This window comes from Antennarius striatus, chromosome 5, assembly GCF_040054535.1.
Source record: "Antennarius striatus isolate MH-2024 chromosome 5, ASM4005453v1, whole genome shotgun sequence".
Lineage (NCBI taxonomy): Eukaryota > Metazoa > Chordata > Actinopteri > Lophiiformes > Antennariidae > Antennarius > Antennarius striatus.
This window is the reverse complement of record NC_090780.1, coordinates 7,612,255-7,639,310: the sequence shown is the minus strand read 5'-3', so window position 1 is coordinate 7,639,310 and position 27,056 is coordinate 7,612,255. Positions and strand designations below refer to the sequence as shown.

At 39.8% G+C, this 27,056-nt stretch overlaps 1 protein-coding gene and 1 long non-coding RNA gene across 4 annotated transcripts in view; one reads left to right on the top strand and one right to left on the bottom strand.

Annotated features, from left to right (window-relative positions):
* gli1 (GLI family zinc finger 1) overlaps nt 1–20,912 on the bottom strand; it is a 63,379-nt gene extending 42,467 nt beyond the window's left edge. For all 3 annotated transcript variants that reach the window (XM_068314688.1, XM_068314689.1, XM_068314690.1), the window contains exon 1: nt 20,577–20,912. The gene's annotated coding sequence lies outside the window, so the exon portion shown is untranslated. The remainder of the gene's footprint in view (nt 1–20,576) is intronic.
* On the top strand, nt 20,003–25,523 carry LOC137594965 (uncharacterized). Its single transcript, XR_011035367.1, has 3 exons — nt 20,003–20,279; nt 24,406–24,608; nt 25,448–25,523. It is a non-coding gene; the product is annotated as an uncharacterized lncRNA (long non-coding RNA).
* The last annotated feature ends 1,533 nt before the right edge of the window (nt 25,524–27,056 follow it).

Genomic DNA, 27,056 nt, shown 5'->3' with positions numbered 1-27,056 from the left:
TCGATGTTGCAGGCTTCTGCCCCAAAGAGGTCCGCGTAGAAATCCATTGCATGATTCCTCATCTCTGCCAGATCAGTAGATATTCTACCCCCTGGAAGCTGCATGCAGGTCATTCTCTTCCTTAGTGCCACTGATCTCTCCAGATTGAAGAAGGAACTTGGAGCATCCATATCTTTTAGCTGAAGGAAGCGGGACCGGACCAGCACCCCCTTCCCTCTTTCTTGGAGGAAAGAGCTGAGCTCCTGCCTCTTCTCCTGTAGCAGGCAACCTGTGTTAGGACCTGAACTCTGAATTGATCCCTCTTCTAAAACTCTAATATCCGCTTCAAGTTGTTTAACAATTGTTTTCAGCTTAACAGTTGATAAAGCGGTATACTGCTGGCAGAACACTCGAATCTGCGTCTTTCCAACCTCCCACCACAGCTTTATCAAATTAAAACCAACCTTTCTCTCTCTCCATCTCTGCCAGAAAACCTTCGCCAATTCTATCCAGTGTAAAATCCAATGTACAGTTAAAGTATCCCCCTAAAATTAGCCATTCTTGATGAAGCTCCTTCAGTTCCAGTTCTAGGATTTTGAAAAAAAACTGTTCTATCTGCTCCTTGATTTGGAGCATAGATGTTAAGGAAACAGAACACAGAATTATTTATTTCTGCTTTAACCATTAGGAGCCGACCCTTCACCACCACAGAAGACAACAAAACCTTGACATTGTACTTGGATTTAAAAAGAATAGCCACACCTGCGCTAAAACTACTGGCATGACTGAGGACAAGGGACCCCTCCCACCATAAAGTCCATTCCAACTCATCAAAAGGAGTAGTGTGAGTCTCCTGGAGAAACATCACATCAACTCCTTTCTGAGTTATAACTTCAGACACTAAAGCTCTTTTGCGCTTATCTCTCCCTCCGTTGATGTTCAAAGAACCAATTTTAAAATTCTCCATACGAAAGATAACAAAGAGAAACAGACAAAAAGCAACATTCAATGAAACAAAAGTTCAGCAACAAAAACCGTGCAGTACATGGTCACTTAGAATTTCTTCCTTTCTTCACCATTTTACCTGATTTTTCCTTTCGCAGAGTTGTAATGTGTTTTTTTAAACGAAATCGCTTTCTTTCATCCAACCGATCAAAACCAACCCTCCTTTTAAGTACATTAACTGAACTGATGAATTTATCAGTATCATCGAAGTAATCACTAATGTCTGTTGATCTTTTATATGTTTCATCAAGGTAATAGACAATGTCCTCTAAAGAATATAGATCCGTAAGCTTGCTGGAAGACTCACCCACGGAGACTGTATCTGACTCAGATACATTCATCTCAGTCTCGACCGATTCCTGAGACACAATCTGTCCGTCATTCCCATTTTCATTTACATCATTTGAAGCGGTAGCAGCAAAACCACCTGTTTGAGAAGAAGCCCCAGTTACCTCAAACAGAGAGCTGCTGCTGCTGGCCTCCACAGCTCCGGAGACCCGCTTCTCCTCAGCCTGGTTCTCAGCCTGGTTCCAACCCTTCGAGGATCTCTTATTTGACCTCTTTCTTGATTTTTTTTTCACGACATAAATATACCGTTTCAGTACAAACTGCTGCATCCGAAGACACAAGCACACAAACATCTGGAGCGGATTTCGCCGCCGCCTTAACACGACCAGCCGCAACCTCGGAAAAGGGCGCATCAGCAGCGGGAGCGGCTTCGACCACTGCCTCGTTACCACATGCCGCATCAGAGGACACCTGCCGACTGGCTACTACGCTCCGCAACCGCGAACCCCTCCGCCCCTACAGCATCATCAGCCACCACCAAGGCAGAGGCGGCGCCGCCCTCCGCGGGTAAGCGTGTTTCGCTGTGAGGGACACCTCCAGAGACTGATCAGGTGTGTCCAGAAACATGAACACCTGCCGGCGCAGGGACTTAACGTGCTTCAGTTTATGGCTTTTACAAACCAATTTTATTTCAGTAAACCCACTTGCAAATTTTCCGAACCGACGAAGCCCATTTTCCAACAACATATTTGGAATAAACGGTGGAACACCTGAGACCGTGATCCGTGTGGATGGTGCCGACAGTGGGGACACCTGAACAAACAGCTGATTGATGAACATGCCACACTCTATCAGCTGATAGATGTTCTGGTCTTCCTTTAGGAAGACAACGATGCCTTTGTTCAGTCTCGAAGCATACAACACATTTTCATGACCCACCTGGTCTCCTACCGCCAGTAGAAAATCCTCCACCGACACGGTGTTATCCGGAGAGACGATCCATACTCCCTGCTGGAGTGACAGAGGTGGCAGCTCAGTGGGCGCCATTGCGCCCGGAGAGTAATCACAACACCAGCAATTACACAAATAACGAATCACAAACGAAAAAAAGATAAAGATAAAGCACTTACCTGACTATGTACATAGACCAGAGGAAAATAAAATAAAAGGGTGCAATTAGTCCATCCACAGGGACAGAATAATCATTCAAACCATTCGCGCCACTCGATCCACCACTCACACTCACGCTCACCAGAAACCGGAAGGAGAGGAGAGGAGAGGAGAGAAGAGACTGATGTTTTCATTGACAGTAAAGACACATCCACGCTAACAAGGATGATTACTGTAACCACAATGATTAACTCAGCCACACTGCTGAACAGATAACATTCTGGAAAAATTGGTGGCGAACACACACTGTGCCCCAAACCAATCAGCAGCTGATCAGGAGTTGTACCGCTGTGTGCTGCAGACAGAGATAAAACCTAAACCACAACATCCTTTAAAGATGAGGATCTATTATTAACATTTCTGTATTTGGACACAAATATTATTCTTACATCCATCAGAGTCAACTATAATATATCGGTATCCTAAAAACAATCTTATAAGTCTCCATTACAAAATTAGGCAGCATGTCTTTGTATCTAATAATAATTTATATGTCAAATAAGTTGTATATAACAGCAGAAACTGAATTATAAGTTAGTTAGCACCATAGAAAGAGTGTTTCCTAAATTATATCAATTAGATCACGTGAAAAGTTAGGATATAGTTAGAAATGATCGATTTGCTGGGCTTGCACCAGGAGCTAGTATGACTAAGCCACTGTTGCTCAGTGTAAACGAATTGAGTAAGCCACAAAAAGCAACATTCCGTGTCCAAGACAGCGCTTGCTATATTAGCAAGTAAAACTTACAAGTAAACATTGAGTAATATTCTGTATGACTGTATCTTAACATAATGAATGCAAGTTTTTAATTGTTGGGGGGTGTAAAACCACAATTGTTGTGGGGTAGTTGTGGGGTGTATACACCCCCACATGGGTCCGGGTGGCCTCCCCCAGGAAATTTTTTGGAAAATGGGGTTGTTTTCGGGCATTCTGGTGCATTCTGAGGGCAAAATCTTCTGTTCAGTTTACCTACAAAAATACACTGAAGTCACCAGTTCAAGTTTAACTATCTTTATGTCTATCCTACTTTATGCAGGTATAAATGTGAGATTCAAAAATTGAAAACTTGCATTCACTATGTGAAGATACAGTTATGCAAAATATTACTCAATGTTTACTTGTAAGTTTTACTTGCTATTATAGCAAGCGAGGTGAACACACATTTACATGCATCGCTGGTTATTCCTGCCGGTTATAGGGATCAAAAGTCTAAGACTACTATTCTCATTTTCTTTCAATCGATCGTCCTCCCCTTGTCGTACACCAATTCGCGGGTTTAGCTTGTAAAAATAGAATCCTTGTTTTTTCATTGGATGAGAGGAGGTCATGACTTAAGTGCATATTTAATGATCTGGAGCATTCGGGTAACTTCGGCTATTTCCGTCGGCATGCGCGCTGACGAAGAAGAAGACGATGAAGAAGAAGACGAAAAAGACAAAGACGAAGAAGACGAAGAAGGATAAGACGAGGAAGAAGATTTTTGATTTTTGCAAAAACCCTTGAAACACAGTCAAACATTTTACAATTTTACATTAGTTGAAAGCACTACAGTGCTTCATGAGATGAAACTTTAACAACACTAAACACCAAATAAACAAAAGGAAATACAATTTAAAAATTAGTGCATTATATCAGGAAGTTTGCAAAAGTGAGGTGATCATCAACTAAAGTGCATAGCACATTTTTGTAACACCAGATGTTCCTAAAGTTATTTAGGTCTTTTGTCATTTTATAGAAACCAAATTCTAGTTTTAAGCGACATCTGATGTCACAGCAAAAAAAAGTAGCTGCTTCTTGAACAGTATTGTTTTCAATTGTCATCTTCCTGGTCACATAAATTGCGAGTTTTGCCTCTCCAGAGATAAAATTTAAAAGCTGCCACTTTCTTTGATTCGATTTATTGTACCCAGCACCGTAGATGAATTTCCAGATACTAAAATTTTCACTGAACAGATTAAAAAACATTCGTTAGAAGAGTGAAGAGCACTGCAAGTCTCCCACAATCACTAAAAGAAGACGAAGAAGACGAAGAAGACGAAGAAGATGCGCGCCGCCTAGCGAGAGAAAAAGTTTGTTTTCTTATGTTATCGCTCGGGGATTTTCGTGAGTCCAAAAAGTAATTTTTATCCTTTTTTTCCCCGAAAAATAAGAATGCCACTGTGGCTACACAGGCTAAAAACCTTGTAGCCACTCTGGAATTCACTTCACCTATGATGAAATGGCGAATGGCTAGTGCAAGCCCAGATTTGTGCACTGCATACATCCAATGACTGAAAATGATAGACGGTTGGACAGACACAGCCATCACTTTTACTGCTGTTGTGTACCTGCATCTATCTACATTCATGCTGAGGGTGTGTTTCCTTCAAACTGTGTGTGTGTGTGTGTGTGTGTGTGTGTGTGTGTGTGTGTGTGTGTGTGTGTGTGTGTGTGTGTGTGTGTGTGTGTGTGTGTGTGTGTGTGTGTGTGTGTGTGTGTGTGTGTGTGTGTGTGTGTGTGTGTGTGTGAATGTGTCTGCCTGCATAGGTGAAGATAGACAGTGAGAACCCTCCAGGCAATAACATGGCGGTGAGCCACACACCTCAGACACACCACCAGTGTGCTATGAAGGCCAACCAGCAGTGGAAGAAGTTCTGAGGTAAAGAAAGCCACTGTGTGTGTGAAGGTTCAACTTTAAGACACACAGTTTTGGTTACAAGGAAACACACACAGATCCCACTGACGTGAGCGCACCACAGACGACCTCCGAGCACACAGCCTTTAAGGGATCAGGCACGAAGTCGAGCATCAAGAACACACCAAAATCATGACTCTGGAAGCGCTGAACAGTTTTGGTATTAAAAAGTGGTGTACATTTGTAAACATGACAGTTTTCTCTTACAATAATAAAAACACAAGTTCAAAAAATAATTGTTTCACAGTTGGCTATTTCTAATATCATTTAAAGGTAAAACTTTTTAAATTCTGCTGGTTTGAAATCTAAACTCGGTTTTTCAGAAATATTTTTGCAAAATTTTCTAAATCAAATCATTCATCAGTTAACTTGGAAAATAACTGTCGATTAGTTGGTCATGAAAATGTCAGTATTTTTTTTTTTTACCAGTATATAACCAAGAGGGGAATTGTCTCTTCAAATTTAAGGCTTTGATCTATGGATCAAACATATTGAAGACATATCTTCAGGTTAAACTTACAGAATTATTGGCAACAAGTTGTGAGAACTTTATCTGACTCATCAAAATCTATTAATTTTCCATCTGTAATCTCTGAGCTCTCACCACATTTCCTGTGTCTATCTCGAGGGAACTGACACTTGTCTAATAAATACAAACATTGATTTGTGTGCACGTAGAACACCTTCATATTATATGCAAAGGAGATCAACCTCTGCTTCCTTGAAGTGAAATTCACAGACAAAGCCGTGTTTAAACAAACTGAGACGAACCCTAACCAGAGTAAACCTCTACTAATTGTATTTTTATACATGTTCTAGACAGTCACCTCCAACTACGAAGAGAGAGCGTCTGTACATCTGAGCCACACACTCGCACAAGGACAGAGACACACAAATATACTACAGTACAGACACTTCATGCATACTCACTCCCAATCACCCTTGCACAAAGTCAGCCTGACAAGCTGGAGCATGTGTGACAAAACTCGCTGGCTAGAAACAAACATCCCCCATCCCCGAGGCTCCGCTCTATCCCACAGGAAGCTGGAGTGTGAGCTGGGACACACAAGATGAGGGAGGAAGAGGGGGAGTCACCACAAGCGCTCACCACCAACTACAATTCAATGCAAAGGGATTTGAGCGTTCATTGATCGTCAAACAGTGATTTGGCAATGATTATAATAACAAGTTAAATGATGAGTGCAAAAACCAAATAGATGCACATTAATTGTAAACACCACATGGCAAAAACAACTATTATTATTCAGAGCATTAACTAATTCATAAATTAACTGAATCAAATAAAATTTTTATGTCTGAAGTTTAGTTTTGGACTGAATTTGGCACCAAATAAAATACTGCTAAATTTTAGAAGGACTTTGACTTTGATAGGGCTATTTCACTCTTTCAATCTTGGTACAAGTGGGTGCTGTGACATCATTATCATCACGCTCTTTCATACAATAAGGTATGACCTCTCTGGTTAATGCTAGTACATGAACAACTGGCACTGAAACCTACAAGACCAACAATAGGAGAAAACATGTGATTCGTAAATAATAAAACACAGTCTTGTCCAATTCCACAGATGTTGTTTATGTTTTTTTTTCACATTTAAAATAGACCATGCATTGTAGCTGATCTTTAACATTCAGTGATGCTTCTCTGCTTCTTGTGCACATTTAACTGTTATTGCACTTGTGTCGAGTTAACGGCTGTAAAGGAAAAATTATAACTCTGGTGAAACGTTGCGCTACATGTTATATGTTACACATATAACAAATTCCTCGTCTGCTTTTTACAAACGATAGCCAATAAAGCTGATTCTGATTCTGATTCTGATATAACACAAGTCAATATATTCACTCTAAGTTCTTAATGCAAAGTAAGTTTTGTACCAAAGTACTCTATTGTAAGCTTGGATCCACAAGTTCAGCTAATCTCCAACAACTCTGGGACACCACAGTTAACAATCACACAGACACATTGACACGCTCACAAAGTGCTCAACCACATTTCTGCTGCACAGCTGCACTCAGAGACACAAATTGATAAATAACCCCTTTGATCCTGCTGGATTCTGTGTTTGAAACTTTGAACATCGAGCGATTGTTCTCTACAGCATAATAAATTTCTGAACCCAAAAGATGTGTTCCTCTCACCCCACCCCCTCCCCCCAAGCCTCAAAGACAGGGTGTAGCTGTCCATCTGTTAGAAAACCAGAGCTTTAAATGGACTACAGGTGCTCTTTAATAAGGGCCAATAAATGTGCCAGAGCAGGACAACTGCCTACAACACACTGAATAGAAATAACAGGACTGGCATGATGACACTGGGTTTCCACTGAGAGGGGAACAGTCAGTAGTAATAGTCCAACTAAGTCAAAAACCTCCTGCAGAGTCATAACATCAGGTGAAACTGAAGTCAGACCATTTTTAGGAGGGATAACTGACTGATCGACGAACATTAAAACACTTAAATGTCACTTTTAGTAAAGCTTTGGCTGTAAACTCACAAATCTCCCCTGAAGGTCCTGGTTGATCTGTAATTAGGGATCTGACCTTGTCGTCCATTTCATTCTTGATTTTAAAAGAGGACATTGAAAAGATCACCAACAAAAACACAACTAACATATTAAAAGAATCTCAAAACTGTCTGCAGGCTGGTTACAAAAAACAATATAATATATTAGTAAAATAAAGCAGTGATTTCTAACCTTACTGGCTGATGACAAAGAACTGTCTATTACAGCTGTATTATAGCTGTATGTATTTGCCGGTGTGCCAATTTGCAGTTAAAATTCTTATCCTCTACATTCATAAATGCACTGAAGCCTTTGGGGATGAGTAGAAGGTACTTCTGTGCATTTCTTGGAGAAATGTTAAATATTGACTTATCGATGCAACGACAGTCTACGTCCATATATGGGTACACATCCTTTTCCAAAAAAAAAAAAGAAGCTGATTCTGATCAACACTAATATTCACAAAAGCTGATCTCAAACATTCCAGGATGAGGACTGCCAATTTGAAAGTGAGTGAAATGTTTCCCATAATTAGTAAATGGATTCCGAAGTATTCATGAGGTAATAGTGTCCTTGACCTTTGACCACCACAATATAATCAGTTCATCCTGGAGTCCAAATGGACGTCAAATTTACACCAAATGATCATGATATCACAAGCACGGGACAGGCAACCCAAAAGCAACAGCTACTCTGTTGGTAAAGGTTCCAACATCACCATTTTACATATTTTAGGGATATAATAGACAAAAGAAAAAGAGTAGAGTCCCAGTTTGTGTGACTATAGAGAACATTATATCTGGGCAGCGTTTTCATTGTCCATTCTGCCATTCCATACTACTTTCCATAGAGAATCACAGATTACCAGTCTATTAGGGCATGAACACACAGCGCTGTACTCCCTTTGAAAAGAAATGAGTGAGGAACACTGTTGTCCTTCAGTGTATTCAACTTAATCTGGTCCCATAAACCCTGGCATAAATGCCCAGCATGAGACCTCGATCCTCGGATTGGTCAGGACCAGGAACCTCTCTCTCACAGCCTCTTCCTTTCTCTGTGCGCTGCCCTCATTGTGAAAGACAATTTCAACCCCCCACCCCCAGTTACTCCTGCATTGTCGCTGAAACTCCTGCTAGCAGGTGCATATCAGTATGAGCTCCTGTCTAACCCTAACCCACTCTGCACTCCTTGGCATAAAGACATTGGTGGTAACAAGAGGAGCATCAGCAGAAAGGAGGAGGAAGAGGAGGACAACAGCACTGGACCTGAGAAAACAACAGCTGTGACAGCCGCATTGTCATTCCAACATTTGTTTCAAGCTGAGTGCATCAGCAGGTCAGTTCATGGTATGTGAACCTCAGAACTAACATCGTTCTTCATCCAAACTTGTACCGTTTTTGCTGTCTCAGAACAGCTACTCTTTACAGCTCTAACCCTGAGTTGGTTATTAGTTTTAGATAGATTTGAAGCAAAAATGCCAAATACTTGGTGGTTCAAACCTCTCAAACTTCTTACGCTTTTCTTTACAAAACAAGAGAGCAAACTGAAAATGTATGTGTATGTGAGTGTTGGTCGGACGCAAAACGGAATCTGATGATGTCTTCTGATGGACATTCAGTATGTTCTGACATTTAAAAGACAATATGATTACCTGATTAAAATATATTAAAACACATTTTTTATGCATTAAAATAACTTTAGGGAAGAGTCTCTACATATTGGTATTCTGGGCTTGCACTAGGAGGTAGTATGACTAAGCCACTGTGGCTCAGTGTAAAAGAATAGAGTAAGCCACAAAAAGACACATTCTGTGTCCAAGACAGCGGCTTGCTGTAATAGCAAGTAAAACTTACAAGTAAACATTGAGTAATACCAAGAATCAAATTTATTAAAATCAAAGTGTCTTAAGTCAAAGTTTAAATGTCTTGTAGTCCAAGTAAAACTTACAAGTAAACATTGAGTAATATTTTGTATGACTGTGTCTTCACATAGTGAATGGAAGTTTTTAATTGTTGGGGGGTGTAAAACCATGCTCGTCATAGGGGGCGTGTGGGGGGGATCCCCGGGCACCCCCGGGCAATTTTTTAGGAAATGGGGTTGTTTTCCTGCATTCTGGTGCATTCGGAGGGCAACATCTTCTGTTCAGTTTACCTACAAAAATACACTAAAGTCAACAGTTCCAACTTAACTATCTGTATTTCTGTCCTACTTTATGCAGGTATAAATGTGAGATTCAACAATTGAAAACTTAGATTCACTATGTGAAGATACAGTTATACAAAATATTGCTCATTGTTTATTTGTAAGTTTTACTTGGACTAGAATACATTTTAACTTTGACTTAGACAACACCATTGGTATGCCATAGTTTAGTTTAGTTTTTTTAAATTTGATAATGATATTTCATTTCAATTTAAAAAGGCATTAAAAAATAGCAAGCGAGGTGAATACACATTTACATACATCGCTGGTTATTCCTGCCGGTCATAGGGATCAAAAGTGTAAGGACTACAAAAGTCTAGGACTACAAAAAAGTATTGATAATATCTTTCATTTACCTTCCGATCGGTCTGTCACCACTCCTACCCCCTCTCAGCATTCACCATTTGTTGTTCAATTAGAATTTTAACGCAAAATCTACTATAAAACACTCTATTCTCATTTTCTTTCAATCGATCATCCTCGCCTTGTCGTACACCAATTCGCGGGTTTAGCTTGAAAAAATCTTTTTGTTTTTCATTGGACAAGAGGAGGTCATGACCCGAGTGCATATTTAATGATCCGGACCGTTTGGGTCACTTCGGCTATTTTCGTCGGCATGCTTCGGCTAAATTATGTTGGCATGCGGAAATAGCGCTCCGGCGGAAATAGCGGCGCTATTAATAAGTATTAAGTTTTAGCCTTTTTTCCGTAAAAATAAGAACGCCACTGTGGCTACACAGTCTAATAACCTTGCAGCCAATCTGGAATTTACTTCGCCTATGGCGAAGTGGCGAATGGCTAGCGCAAGCCCAGGTATTGCTTAAGATACCTTGGAAAACATTTTTAAAAATTAAAACCACAAGATTGAATATTGAGAAACCAAATGGGTGCTAGCTTGAACTACAACTTTAACAATACCTCCAAAATGAGTCTTAACATTTGTTCAAATCCAACTGAATCCTTGACACAACCATATATTCCACTCAAACAGAAGCTCTCCTCTCCTCTATTCCAGTGTAAAACTCACCACAACCACCACACCTGCATCCATCCAGTCACAACATGTAGGTGAGCCTTTGCTCTGAGCCTCTTCCAGGAGAAATGACCTGTAGGGAGCTTAGTTTGTGGCCAAAACCAGCAGCTACTGAAGCTAAAGAAACAACAAACTGTCTTATGATTTTAGAAGTGATAGTAATATTCAGCTAACAGCTGTGCTGCCACAACTTTTCTGTGCTGCTTTGCTCTGAAACATCTCTGATATGTAAAATGAAATTACACATTTGTTTCATGGATGGTCACATATACACACGCAGGAAATACAATAAAACCAGTGGATTTTTAACCTTGGGCTGCTCTTAAACACAAGAGGCTGTGTTTCATGTTTCAACACACACACACTATAATCATGTGTTTCTCTGAGTCCTCCTTTACTGGCTCTCTTTTTGTTAGTTACCAGGAAATGACAGCCCTCTTCATGTAATTAATGGGCACAATTATGTAATTGAGGAGTGGTCTGCAGTTTGCTACAAATAGGACCAGATGTCCTGCAGGCCTAGAAATTCACATATTGTGATAGCTTACAGTGGGGTCAGCGTTCGTACCAAGACCTAGTTTGCCCTCTTGCAGTTACCTAGACCCCCTTTTCTTTCTCTTGTAAATACAGACTTAATGGTTTACAAGCTCTCCAATAACCGTAATACCTTCAGAGTGAATTAGCTCACAAAGCAGCCAGACTCACAGTCTGGAATGAAACAGGGAGGAAGGCATACACACTCATGAATTTATGACCATTCTGTTCTTTGAAAACACTTTCTATGCTTTATCTTTGGGGATAATGTCTGTTTTACCATACTTTTTTCAGATAGCTGAGGTCACAATTAAAGCCTCTACAAAAACTAAAATCTGAAAACTTCTGATCTATTTATTTAAATAGACTTTTATGTGTTGTTAAATAATATTTATCTTTTTAAAATTAATTTTAAAATGTGGACTGAGGACAGACTTGACAAAAAAATCGAAGCAAATGGACCATAAGCTCTGTCACAGTTTAATCTGAGCAAAAAGACAAAACAGCCTTGTTTCAAATGTAAAAGAGTAAAGTAGTACTGTGTTGTTATTATTCTTATTATTATAAATCAATACTGAGGTGCACACCTTTATGACATCTACAAACCATCTTGTCACCATTATCTGCTTCCTTTGGTGGACATAGGGTACAAAAATAAAGTGAAATTTCCCAGAGATTGTCTTCTCTGTACTGCAATCACATTGCACCGGAGTAAAGTCTAAAATGACCACAAACATTACTAATACATAACTAATACCTAAAAATAAAAGTAAACTACATTTAAAAATATTCATCAGGAACAAGATTATTTTTTATTCCATATAACAACTTGACATACTAACATGTACATTCAACAAACCTTTTTCCATTGTGTGTTTGCATGCATGAACATGTGTGTATGCATGCTTGTGTGTCAGTACATTATTATGAATCAACCAAGAGCCTTTAAACTTGAAGTTTAGATTACTGCTCCACCAGCGAGCTGTTTTACATGCCGCTGATGTCATCCCTTTGCTGTGGATTTTGTCTTGCGCTGTTAGGGAAAGGAAACCTCCCTGTTTCCAAACAGTTAGATGGATCCAGTAATGAGCAGGCCTTTCAATGTACGAACCAGAATGAGAAGAATACAAACTGGTGCATAATGCTTGAGACCGTTTCATCAAGTCAGGCAGCATAATGTATATCAGAAATACCAGTACTGGAACATTCACTAAATGACTCTGCATCTTTAAAGGGTGTAATGTTAAACTGACGGTACCGACAAATCAGTGACTGATAGCTGGTAGCTCAGTGAGACAGTTTCCCTCATAAACATCATGGAAATACAGAGGAGCCATATCAGCTCTTGTCTGATCTCTATGCTTGGGTAGAGACGTGAACTGTCTTCGTCTTGCCTCTACAGTAACCCAAACTGCTCCTTAGAATAAATTCATGTAAGTTCCTAAAATTTCATTAAAATTGATTTCTAATCAAAAAAAAGGAAGAGGAACATGCAAAATGTCTCATGAAACTTTTATGTTCCCGCAGGTGTGAAGCTGTAGCATGCAGCAAACTTAAAACACAATTAGAATAACATACACCATCTAAAACACTGAAACCGTAATGGTTCACGAGATGGTAAAAAAATTCAGTCGGTGTGTTTAAGTCAAACATGGCAGGGCCAGGCAGCCAGTCAGGTCGGTTGAGTTGTAAATGTCTTCCAGCAGGAAAAGCCAAGCTTCAGTGCAAGGCGAGCAGTCTGGAGTCGACAACTTTCCCCTGCTGCAGCTCCTCCCTGCAGCCCACCCAAGAAGCAGCCCATGGGCATAAATTTGAGAGCCTGACTCGCTGTGGATTTAAAACAATCTGCATGTCTCTCACTCCTCCACACTCGCTCTGAAATGTTTCTCTCATTCACCCTTTACTCTCCTCTGCCCTTCTTTCCTTTCCAACAAATTCCACTGTTAATGAAAATAGAAAGCTCTTTCTCAGCATGTGCCAATAATATTATTTTTGTAAAGACCTAATTCATCTTGAAAATATGCAGCAAATGCAGAGGAACAGTATTTTTCTGTGTTGGTGAGATAGTTTAATAATTCTGTCTTTTGTTCCCTACCGTAAAGGAGACGATGTCAAGGTTTTGCTGGGTTAATTATATCTAGTGAGTTGTTTTTTCCTGATTATTTAGTTTTTGCTTTGCCACAAAGCACACCGCTAGTTTTCTCCTGTTGCACCAGACCACAGAAAACAGAGCTATGACAAAGATTAATGTTACATAAAAACAGAAATTCACTTCAGTTTAGGCCTTCAACAAGTTATCATTTCTGTTAATCATGCACTGTACAGTTACTCTGTTTGACTTCACTGTAGTTATACATGCTTATCTTTGAAGTAAGATTTGCTGTAAAGGCTATGAACACATGTAACGTATAAACTATAAATGAAGGCGCAGAGTTTCCAGTGAACCACCAGCGAGTTTCCTTATGCGGCCTGAAGTCCGATCAAAGTGCTCTGTGGGCTGGATGACAGGTCCGACCTGTGAATGTGACACGTTTGACTGATAGCGCTGTTACCTCTGACCCATACAGATTCATGTCAGTGTATCAGTGACGGCTTGGCCTGCATTTGGCTTGAAATGGTAGTAAGTTATGTGCGTGTCACTGTGCTACGACCATGCATGTGGACCAACTTCCTGTTATGGCATCTGATCTGGTTAACGTGGCATCAGCAGACCGCTGTAGATTCTCACAACTGTCACTTACTTACAGATCAGTGGAACAGGAATAGAAAGAGACGCCGGCAGCTCAGCCACAGAGGATTACGATAAAGCACGGGAATGCTTCCAAAGTTGAGGTAGAAGAAGAAGATGTTGAGTAGAATCACTTGGTATAGAAATGACACAAACAAAATGAGCCTTCATTGCTGTATGTTTGTTTGTTTGTTTTGTGTTTGTGTGCCTGACCACTATTCTTTTTACATTAACATTATGCAAGGCAACAACATGAAGTTTTGTTCAACCATTGTTTAAAAACCAGGTGTGGAAAAAAAAATCCAGTGGGACATCAAGTGATGTTCTTCATTTTCAATACAGCTATATAAAAAGATGGAAAATTTGAGATAAATGCAGTTATACCCTATTTATTAACATCTAAAGGCGTGGATATGGTTCTTTATAAATGCTCATTAGTTCTTTAAGAATCTGACATGAATTAGAAAACTGTCACACTTTTTATCTTGAGGTTTTGGGAATTTGTCTTTTCACAATGACTGCACAATGTAATTAAAAAAATCTCTACTTTAAATCTATATAACTGTACTCTTTGTGAGCATTGACTGAGGGGAATCCTTATTTCAGAGTACGCAAACGTGGAATTGAATGATTGGTCAAATTTATAGCTGGATATCTTTTACTGGCCTGACATTCAGATTTGTGTCATATTTTCTTAGAATGATGTTCAAGAACAATAAAACATCACTTTGATATCACAGGCCCTTTGATACCTGAGGCCCTCAGGTATTCCACATCCTATCAGCACTACGGTGTTAGTCACTATCAGAACTGAAGTAGCATCGTTGTGCACAAGTGTGTTGCATACAGCCCTACCAATGATCAGAAATTCATGTTCTCTTACTAAACGTATCTGGATTCCATCTGTATACATCATGGATAGAGCCTGGAATGTCAAACTGCAAGCTATCCAAGAACATCTGCTGAGCCAAGGATCTTCGGATGTTATCTCATCTCAGATAATAGTGTTACAGTCTATAAAAACACAAAACCTGGATGTGGATCCAAACTCGTTCTCAAACTGTAGGGTGAGTCTCTCAAATGCTGCCTCTCTCTCTCTCTCTCACTCATTTCGGAAATAATTATTCCAGTTGTAAAATGTAACTGGGGGTTGCCTATCCCGTAAAACAGTGCTTGAAATGAAGCGGCTTACATAGAAAGCATTACGGAGGAGTAATGTAATCTCTCTACACAAAGTTAAAATGAGAGGTTACCATTTTGGGGATGGTATAAAGAGTAACAATGCCTTCAGTAGAGATTTAAGAGGCCCTTTTTTTTTTTTTGGTTAGGGCTGGTGAACTCAAGAAGCTTCCAGGCCTCATCATATCTAAAAAATCCAAACCTCAGATACCACAGTGTAAGGGAAACACAGGCCTGAGAGTTCTTATAGGTGGACAGCAGAGAGATGCGGGCGGTGAGGATGGCAACTATCACATGTTGTAATTATAACAATGACGGCAGCACCCGAACTCACCGTGGCTATGGAAACCCGGTGAAATAACAAACATCGCCTCCTCTTGCTTGTCTGCCTGCAGACAGGAGAACGCACCGTGAGTCATCGGTGGCTGAGAAGACATACACTGAAACACAGGAGCAGCTAAAGACAATCGCACATGTAGGTTCAAGATCATGCCAGAATACACTCACCTGCACACACAAACAATTAATTAATCAACTTAAGTTCCAATCAGCAGCGATCACGTCACTTCTATCAATCTGATCAAGCAGCTTGATCTCATTTTTTTCAAATTCACAAACTTTTTTTCCTGTCTTCCTGCTGATGTTTGTCATTCACAGCCAACCCCAAACACAAACCCGCTGTTACAACTGATGGAACAGTAGGAAGTGAGTACGATCTGTGTGGGATGTTTGTGCATATGAAAGTTATTCACACTCTCACCTGGATGTTATTAGCACTACTTTGATTTCTAATATCAACCACATGAGACGATACTTAGCAGTTAGCATGCCTAACTGCTTTTATACACATGCACACAAGCTAACGTATCATGAACCGCCACCCTCATTCAAAGCAGGGGGGGGGTGGACTCCGCTTGTTAGTCTCATTTTAAGTCTGCATCCCACATGTAAACATATTCCCTCTGGCATGGGCTTATCCGAAAAAATAAAGAACAGCAAGCGTCATTCTAAATGGTTCCCGTTGCTCCTCGTGTGACTATAACATTATGTTATAGAGACACCACAGGGGGTCCCATGACTGATGAGAATAACTCTGACCTGTGGTCAAATGTTATGGATTAGATTAATGACGGAGTTGTCTCCTTTTTTAAATTATAATTGCATCATATTTTTCTTCAACTCACTTTTTGTATTATGTAATCATTCCCTGATTGGATCTGCCAGGGATTGTGATCAATATTTAGATTCTACTGCTAACTATTAGTTCAGGTCAATGGATGAACAGGTTTTTACGACAATCAATACTGGATCAATGCAAACTCAAACTCATCAACAGGAATAAAGTTGAGATTAAATAACATGAACCCATAAAAAAAGGTCTCACTTTCATTTGTACAGTCAGTTTGATCAGTTCTGTATATATCTATAGTTACAGTACTTTGAATCAGTTGATTCTCATCCATATTTCTTTGATTCGGATGTTTAGTTCAGTAACGTCAAGGTTGTTGACATTTTTGTCGTCAAGGTAGGATGTCAGCAGTGACGTGTGGTCAGGGGAGGCAGGTGAGGTACGGCCTCACCTGCCATAATGACAGAAAAAAAATGAAAAATGAAAGAAATAAATGAAATGGTTATATTTATCCAGCGATGCGTATTGTAAAGTTATTTTCTATTCAACATCACCAATTTTAGGTTATTTTTACTCAAAATCACTGAATTTTCACATTTACCGCTGAAATATGGAGAAGAGACCTGCGGTGAGGCAGGTATGTAGGTGACAATATAACAACTTATTTTTTAATCAAATATGCTTATTTGTGTGTTACAGTTTGTATGTGTAAATAACTCTGCTCTGAGACTTTAAAAATAACCCACTCACTGTTAATATTTAAATGGTGAATAAGCTACATTGTAGGTTCATATGTTTGTAAATCTAATTATGATGAGATTGGTGCCTCACCAGCCTTGAACCTCACCGCACGTCACTGGATGTCAGCTATGTATTTTTTTCCACAACAAACTACATCTTATTGTCAGTCAACAACTATCAGAGCATTCAAGTAATTTCTTGACAGATATGGTCGGAGCCGGTGTGGTGTATGACCTGGTAACTATGCAGGAGATTGGAGTTTGTGTCCTGTAACAGTACAGTGAAGTTTTTCCACAGCAACATATTTCTATAATCTTAATAGAGTGTGTTCCTCGCTTATAGCTACTGTAACCGTACTGTAACCACAGCTCATTTGCCAAAACCACAGTATTTTGCTTACCTTAATCCTGCTGAAGTCACCACAGAACATTATCCAGGGCTTTTGTGGAGCCGTCTAACATCAGCGCTCTCAGCGGTGATGTTTTACGGGATGTCCTGACTGTCTCAGATCATTTCCTTTACATTTAAAGCAGCAATTTGTCTGCTGTGTTTCTTAATGGAAGAAGACTTTCAAACTGATTTCAAAAAAAGATTTTCAGAATGACAGCATTATTTTCTCTTTCTATTGCAAGCTCCTTTAAGCTAATGCAATAAAAAAATTTCAGAACACCTAATGCCATTGCCAACTGTTGTCATCCTCTCTCATTTACGCATCGTATTATGTGTCCAGTGTTCTGTCTCTGAGGGGAGGGAGGATCTAAAAGAAACTTCATTGCAATTTGATGTTATACAAATTCAAATTACTGGCATGGATGGTAATTTGGGCCTTATGTGATACTCAGATGTCTGCAATGATGACAAGTGAAACAACAGCCAGGACCCAAATCCATACCATCCAATCTCCATGAAGTGTTGATGAATGATGATACCCATCGTGAATAAAGCCCTGCTGCAGTTTGAAACCAACACAAACTCAATTCAATGAACCAAAATAACCTTCAAATACCAGACCCTGACCCAGCGATCTGGCGGAGCACACTGTCTCTTCATGAGCCTTGAAGTGCGCCAGAAAAACTAGAAAATCAGGAGAGAAAAAAGTAGCAGGGGGTAAAGAAAAAGGAATGTTTGTGTGTCTTTACTCGTGTGTCCTTTGGAGCATCCCCAGGCCCGTCTACTCTGTCCTCCTGGTGGCTGAAGCCAATCGGCTCTGAGCTGCGAGCTTCCGTGGTTTTAGTCGAGGCCGGCACAGACAGACAGCTGCTATTAAACCCTGATTGTTTCAGGTTCACAGGGTGTGAAAGGGTCTGATTGAGGGACTGTGATCCCAGTGAGGGTGGTCTCTCTCCCACTTCTCCTTCCCCTTCCTCAGCTCTCCCCCCCTCTCTCTGGAAGGTGGGAGGATTTGTTGGTGAGGAGGGGGGGGTTTCATGGGGATGGGGGTTGCAGGCATCACGTGACTTTTGTTTCTTGCTGAGCGGACCAAAATGGAATCTTGACAAAAACACACCACTTGTTGCTGCCTGCCTCCTGGTACCCGTGTGTCACATTACCAGCAGCAACAAATCACACATGTTGATCATGTCACTAATACAGACTGAGCTACATTAACTCCATGTTGACATATTTCACATCCAGACTTTGCTCTCACACATCTCTTAATGAACAACTGTCATTGCACAACTTGCTTCTAATGTGCATAATGTGCAGTTTACCCACACAATCCACCTGAAGTGTCCCACCAACCTTTGTTAATACTGACCCAATAGGAGAAGAAACACATTCCAGTGAATTCAATTGTATTCGGTTTGATAGTGACTTATCACCAGCCTGATATGGTGGTGATAAAGCAGATCAGTCCTCTTCTGTTGACTGGACAGGAGGATGCTTCCTGAATGGTCTATTTGTTTAAAAGCATTCCCATTAAGGAGCCTTTTGGCCTTAACATGCTAGATAAAGACCAGGGAAGACAAGGGAGCTACCCTGTAGAGCTTTTCACACGTGGCCAAAGGACAAGTGCACTTTCCTCCCTCCAAAAGCTTTCCCCATGTCAACCTTGAGATGATTCCAAGTGTTTCTCCGAAACAGTTAGATGCTCCAAAAGCTGATGCAGTAGTGTTTTCCTGTCATCCCGCTAGATGTTTGAGGTGTTAAGCTTTCTGCCCCACACAGGGTGGTTTTGAACAGACATAAATTAAAACTCTTCATCAAACACCAGAACCTCTGACCACAACTTTTAACTCTTGAAACATTTAGAACATTTAACAATATAACAATCTGTCAATTCATATAAACAGGTTTGCAAGATTTTTTTTTTTTTTGGTCTATGCCTTTCGTGCTTCTGGAGAGTTATTAAGACTCATCTCTATGTGTGTGTGAGTGTGTCTGTGTAAATAGTGTTTGGAGAGGTTGTGAATTTGTGTGCTGAGTACTTCTCACTGTCACTTTGGAATAAATAAGTGTTCGGCTGTTCTATTGAGTCCTGTGCTAACACTCTTCAGTCCACGGCCCCTACAGGAGGGCCTACACTCTAATCTTCCTACATTAACAGCTACAGTAGCTTCTTACAAGGATAATTACACTGAATGCAACAATCTTTGTCAGATTACAGATTGGTGAGTGCTTGAATGCATGACAAATGTGCAAAAAAAATCGGGTTCAGTAAGTTAATGAATCGCTATTTGTCAGTCTGTGGACATTTAATGCTCTTTCTGCCTCCTGAAAACTCACACTGGGCTCAGTGATGATTTTGTTGTCCTGACAGACTCACATTTGGAAAAGATAGTGGCACCTCAAGTATTTCAGGTTACAAGAAACAGCTGTGCTCGGAGGTCCTTCGCCCCTCGGCTGTGCCAGATGATTTTAAGATGTATTCCAAGACAGAATTCCCAAATAAGAGTGAGAGACGCACGTCTAACGGAAGACGCAGTGAGAAGAAAGACGCACGTCTAACGGGAAGAACTTTCTGATGTTCAAACTCCAACAAGCTGAAGTTCGCGCCAGCACATTCTTCGCTCCACATATGGACAAAAAAAGACAAGACTCCAGGCTCGTTTGCGTTTAACCAGCGCGCAAAGTACCTCAGGGACAGAATGGTAAGATAATGTGTACTATTCATTCTGAATTGACGTTAAGTGATGATATTTGGGTTGAAACGTAAGAGTAACGTATTTAACTTGAGGTAACGCATAATACTGTAAAAACCTTCCACAATCACCTGGAGGGATGGATCCAAAACAAAAACATCCCCCTTAACAAAATCTACAATTTCCCCCCCCAAACCAGAAATAACATTTGGTGTGAAATAATTCAACAAAACATCAAAAACGTCCCAACCACAGTGAAAACTTTAAATACGCTTTTTAACGAGGACATGAATAAGCCAAACTTACCCCAGTCTAAAGAACACTCAGCATCAAACTCTTGACTTGATTCCCCAGAGCCGCTGAAAGAGCTCCAAGTGTCCACGGGTTGGGAAAACTGCGTTTCCAGAAAAACTCTCCGTTGTCTTATCTGTTTCGGACGCGCTCGGATGGAGACGTTTTGACTCTACACACATACAGACATGTTATCCTCCTTAAAACGCACTTTACTATTGATTTCTTTCACATCACATTCACTTTACGCAAACGGTGACAAATGTGAACCCCATGTTCGGCTATGGAGTCCCGCAACGCGCCCCGGAGTCGGTTCCACAGCCAATGTGGGAATGCGCACCCCCTGCTCTTCCTCCCTCCATCCTCCTCCCACCCTTTCTCTTTCTCCCCAGTCTGTGGACCACCCCGAAACAGGAAGTTCACTTTTTGTTTTTCTTAAAAAAAGGACCACGCTGCAAAATTACCATGAACCACACGTTACCCACCCAAGCAGAAATATTTTGCGCTCATCCCTCTTTCCCTGCATATAAATTCAAATCTAGTTTCAGCGACATAGTGAAGTTATAAAAAGGCATTACGCGTAAGCACTTCTAAAATACTTGCATGCTCATCGCTCCATCTATATAAAGCGTGTTCCTATGAAGTTATTGGGATAAAGTGTCTATAAATGTTTTTGTTTACTTTAATAGTGTAACTTCATAGCAGCTCTTCGGATAGCGTGTGTGGCTGGTTACGTGTAGGGATGCTGCGGATTGCGGCGCTTCGACGCTCAGAGTCCACCAGAAACCCTGGAGTGGATTTCAGTCAGCAAGCCAGGACCGGTGTGTGTGTGTGTGTGTGTGTGTGTGTGTGTGTGTGTGTGTGTGTGTGTGTGTGTGTGTGTGTGTGTGTGTGTGTGTGTGTGTGTGTGTGTGTGTGTGTGTGAGAGTGTGTGTGTGTGTGTGTATGTTGTATGTGTGTGTGTGTGTGCGCGCGCGCGCGTGTCCACAAGATACGAAGAGAAGTTAACAGATTTTGGATTCTGATAAAGTCTTGTGTGTTCGCTGTTGATGCTGTCACTGGTATTGACCATGCAAAATGATTGATTGATTGATTGATTGATTGATTGATTGATTGACTGATTCATTCATTCATTCATTGAAGAGCTTATTTTTGTAGACAGAAATGATCCGAAGGGCTCTTCTGCAATTGTTTAGGTGGACTTGGTAGATGTGCATACAGTACTCTGTGTGTGTATGCTGTACTCCAACCATCCATTGCTTACCCTTGCAGGGTTGCGAGGAAGCTGGTCTTATCCCAGTTGCCTTCCATTCACTAAGGATTTGTGTGGACAGTATTTAACAAGAACTTGGAGGCACTGGTGTTCATTCCTCGTCATACACAGGACAGCAGTCAGGGTCTCATCTCTTGATAATTTTTAAAAAATAATTTTCTTAACCTATGATGGTGATAGTAAAGCTGTTCCATGTGTTATCCTTTCATATTGTCGGAGCTACTTTTACATATAGTAGAGGTGAATAACAGCCGTTCTTGCTGAGAAAGTTCTCCGTTGTGGTTCTTGGTGTTTCTGCTGTTTGAAGGTCCAGCATGACATTGTGGACGGATTACAACTTTATAGTAGGGCAAATAAATACAAGACGTTTTGAAAGGTTGGATGTAGTTAGTGAGACAAACAGTAATTTTTAAACAAAATGATTGATTTTGTTCCAACTAAGTTGTTTCTCTGGCAGAAACTAACAAACCATTACAATAGCAATGAAAGCTGAGTCAAAGTATGAACAGTTGGTGCCCTTAACAGAGGCAGGAGTCCATTGAGAACATATGGCCTATGGTTAAATCTGATTTTGCCAATGAAAGTCTTGGCTTTTATTCCTGTTGTAGCTACTACTGTAGCAGCCAAGCAGGGAAATCTTGGATGTAAATAGGTCCACAGATGCTGGGACCATATGCCTCATCTGACAGCAGAAAGGATCCAACAGAGGCTTCACTCAAGATTATCAATCAGAGGGGATAAGAGGTGGAGAAGAAAATCCAGAGAGCCCACGGCTCTTATTGGATCATGAAAGACACATGTGTCAAACTAATGGCCTGCATTCCAAACCCGGATAGGCATCTCGCTTTATGTGGCTCATTAGAGATCGTAAAGGCTGTCGTTTGTGCAGTACATTTCTGTGAAGCAGTTTCTCAGGTCCTGGCTTCAAACCCACATGGGGACCTGGGACTTTTCTCCTTCTCCTCTTATCTTGATAGGTTCCCATTGGGTCCCTTCCACCCTCAAAAACATATTTTATATGTGAATTGATGACTCTAAATTGCCCAAAGTAGTTTGTCTTAGTTAGTGACCCTATAGTGAACTGGTGACTTCTGCAGGGTTACTCAGTGTCAGCTAAGATAGGCACCAGGGTCCCAAAACTCTGCACAAGATAAGAAACAACACAGCAACATTGGATGGATATCTATACAAACATACACATGGTAGTATCAGCTAGCGATAGCTAGCAGTGGCCGTAGCCAAGTGCTTAATATTGCTTAATATTTTTAGTAGGACACCAGCATAAAAAAAAACGGAGGTAGAGGGATGGAGGAGTGAAAGCATGTGTATTCTTCATGGGGATAAGCCAGCATCTCTTTAACAAGGCAACTGCAGTAGCATACAGTGGGAACACGGACCCAAGTATGCTAACCATGCACCAAAAGCTGCAAAAAGCCAAGAAGTTAAATATCCTGCAACACAAATTATCCAAAGGTTAAAACCAGCTTTACTGTGTGGTCATCAAGTCGTCATTGTGTTTTCATCACTGGTGCATTTTTATATTGTATGAAGGTACAGTATGATAACAGCTGTCTTGAATGTCACCTGAAAAAAATCACAGCTATGATTAGTAAGGTTTATTCTAATTCTTATTACTATCACTATTACTATTACTATTACTGTTGCTGTTATTACTAGTCGAAAACATTATACTGCCAAGGTTGTATAATATGATCCGATGTAAATACATTCATATAATCTTACATTTACTGATGGTCTTTCGAGTCCCGAAGTGAGTAATGGCCTCTGTTTTACTGCTGAAAAACTGATGAAAAATATAAGACAAGGTCATAAAAAGAGGAGATATCACTGGGAAACACTATTCTGATACGACAGTTGATAAATTAATCCAGTTTTAATCAGTGCTTTATAGTAGTTTGAAATTGAGAACAATTGAATCACATGGTGCATTCTTATGTCGAACCAATCAAACAGCAACTCAAGCAATTATATAGTAGCTCACTACTGAGACCAGCATTGCTGCATTCTTCGTGGTGCTTTTTTATTGCTCCATGAAGTTTAAAGCAGAGAAATGAAGCAAACAGAAATAAAAATTACAAGTGTCACAGATTAGAACAAGTTAACTCATGTAAGAGCGAAGGCTTTTGACTTTATTGTTCTGAATATTTTAGGGCTGAACATGAGCTCTTGACTCACTGCTTAGCGCTTAATTTGTTCAAAGTTGGCCTCAAACTATTATTCCAAAACTTTTCATTGTCCTTATTCTGTAGGAGTCAGAATGTTTGATGACAGTAATCGATTGTGAGACATGTTCTTACTTAAACAGTCAATTACTGCCGGAATATCTGTGGAGGATGAAGAATTTATCAGATTTAAATCATGATACATTCATTCCTGAGCTGCATTGCCAGAGTCTTTAAGGCATATTTAAGGCCACTGGAGGACACAGTTGAACATGCCTGTGAGTGGAAGCGAAAGCAAATCTGTCACTAAGACTCTGGGCAGCTGGACACCATTCCCCCATGCAGCAAAATCCACAAAATCTTTACAGGATTTGTTTTTCCATTGCAGATGGTCCTTTGCACATGTTTTCTTCCTATTGGTCCAGGGTCGCACGCTGGCAGTGCTGCAGGTACTACATATAAGTGTGCTCCCTGTCTGCAACAGCTTTCACCTCATGCCGTGGTCACTGGAGAGGTAAGATCAGGGAGGATGCAATGCAAGAGGCATTTGACATAAACACTATTTACCTTCAGGCACTGAATGTTGGACAGGTAAGGGATTTGTTATTTACTATGTAATGTAAAGTACTATGCATTTTGGACAGCTGTTGCATGAAATCATGTAAATGTTAAATCGCATTGATTTAACAGCTGAAACAGTGTGACATACATACCATACAAATACAAACAGTGTTCAGTGCTCATGCATTCAGTTTTACAGGTTTTCTCCCAACATCATTGTATTTTAAAAACGTATCACAAGTCTAGATTTAGATAGATTAAATCTTCCATGATGGACAATCATGTTGACATTCTAGATTTTAAAGTTTTGATTAAATGCAGAGAGATGTATTCTCATTTACTTGCACTAAAAGTTAATGTCATTTGATGATCAGTGTAATGCTGTTGCTTCTTTATGTTATTTATTTATTTTATTAAGATGTATCTCGATAGGGAGTAATCTACAAGTTGAAAACAAACAACATTTTGAGCAACCAAAACCACAACATAGTAATTATGTCACTGTTACGAGGAATACATTTATATCCAATGAAACTGTTGATTTTTTTTTCAGCTCAGCCTAACTTTACAAACATACCTTTCACAAATGTATACTGTTTGCCTTTAATTAAATTTAAAATGTCATTATTATCATTAACAGTGTGATTCAGCAAAATTCTATTTATAACAAAGTGACAACTAAATAATCATTGATAGGTGTGAAGTATAAGTTTAAACCAGAAAGACATTTGATCGTTTTGGCTCATTGTCTAATACTACTACTACTACTACTACTACTACTACTACTACTACTACGACAACTACTACTATTACTACTACTACTATGACTACTACTACTACTAATACTACTACAAATTTGTAATCCACAGTACAGTTTTGAATGGATTATTCGCAAGAGACACTAAAAGACAGCTTAACCCAGAGAGAATGGAGGCCTGAGTAAAGGTATTTTATCTTCTGCATTTCTTTGTACTTTTAAATGTCCAATAAATTTATAAGAAAATGACATTTTAATTTGAAAGATGGACATAGTACATTGAATACCGTAGAACATTGTGAACTTATGTAATGATTTTTAATCAAGCATTTGAACTGAGATCTTGTGAAATATGAAAACTTCACATATTGTGTCATGATACAGTTTGAATACAATGGCCCATTGTAATGGACAGCCATTCAGTTATGTTAAAATGGAGAAAAATAAATTTACTGTATATATAGTGCACATTTGTGTGTGGTACAGTATATATACTGTATATGTATGTACTGTATACCTATATGTACTGTATATGTATGTATATGTACCTATACATATACGTACGTATACATATAATGTATGTATACATGTATTAATTTTTTAAAACATTTTATTGACTGATTTGATCCGCGAAGGGAAATTCAGAAAGCACACTCTGGTTAGTGGATCAAACACATGCATACATACATTTTAGTAAGTAAAAGCCCCTGTAGCACACATACAAGGAATAGGAGGTAGAGTGGGGAGCAGCTCCTTCATGGTGCGCCCCAAATGAGTCATTTTGTGAAAGGGGGGTGGCGCCTTGCTCAAGGGCGCCTCAGTGCTCTGGAGGTAAGCTGAAACCTCCCACTGTCAGGTCACACTCCAGGTGTTTTTGGGCGGGATTGGGAATCGAATCCCCCATCAGGACAACCCACTCTACCGCGCGCTCTACCCCTGAGCCACTGCCGCCCCAAAATTAATAAGAATAGCTGTTAGTTGTAGAAATACTATATTTAACATACAAAATAATGTACGAAACAGAACAATGCTGTGATTGAAGGGAAAATAATATAATATTAATAAAATGTTTCCAGTATGTTTTAAATTATGGTTTTATTGAAAAACCAGGAATATACGGTACAGACTATATGTTTTTTTATTCACTGTCACCAGGGGGCAGCACAACACAGTTCAGAAAACGGCAACAAACGTCACAAACATGATGTAAATATTGAAGTTTATTGCATGTACTAAATGTAAGTACACTCAGGTGATATCAGGGTAACATTCATAATGTGTAAGAATTCTGTATTATTCATATAGTATTTAGAATATTTGCAGATATGATACTTATGCTACTTATACAGAATCTAGTGATGCACTGAAGCATTTGGCTCATTTTCTGTTGATTTATTTGTTGTCCCAACAGATATGTTGTTCTGATGTCAAGAGAAGCAACAAATGTAAGTGGGGTTAATTATAAATTTATAATTTAAAATAAAGGATTTAGTACATAAAGTCAATTAGAATAAAGCAAAATATTATAATATTTTATGTACGCATTACTCAGATATCTGCTTCTGTTTACAGACAAATAGTATCTGACATGACATATTTTGACAAACTTAAAGCAAAGCCAGTTTAATTTTTTTTTATTTCACTGGAACTGGATGACTGATTACCTACACAGACACATCTGAAGGAGGTGCCGCGGTCATTGGTTGGAACGTACAAATCCT